The sequence below is a fragment of the Penaeus monodon genome, chromosome 15, assembly GCF_015228065.2.
Source record: "Penaeus monodon isolate SGIC_2016 chromosome 15, NSTDA_Pmon_1, whole genome shotgun sequence".
NCBI lineage: Eukaryota > Metazoa > Arthropoda > Malacostraca > Decapoda > Penaeidae > Penaeus > Penaeus monodon.
Window position 1 is genome coordinate 3,384,579 of NC_051400.1, and position 322 is coordinate 3,384,900.

Here is a 322-nt window from a genome sequence, read left to right on the forward strand (position 1 = left end):
GTAATTAACTCCCTCAATCCGAAACACCTCCTCAGCGACAGGCAAGCAGAGCAGATACGCCAAGATACGCTCCCCACCCCTACCTTCCCCCCCCCAACACCCGACTACCCAACCGCAGGCCCCTTCCCCCGCCCACCGACCCAGGCTCCAAGATGACACGGCGTCTTAAATACGCTACAAAAGCCTCTCGGGTCTAATCCGAATTTATGCCGCGCTTTATGAGTCCAGCGCCTTTCCTCAAGGCCGACGTCTGTAAAAAAAAAAGTTGGAAGCTTAGACCTACATGTTTTTCCTCTTGTTTTCTTTACGGTGTGATGCGTGA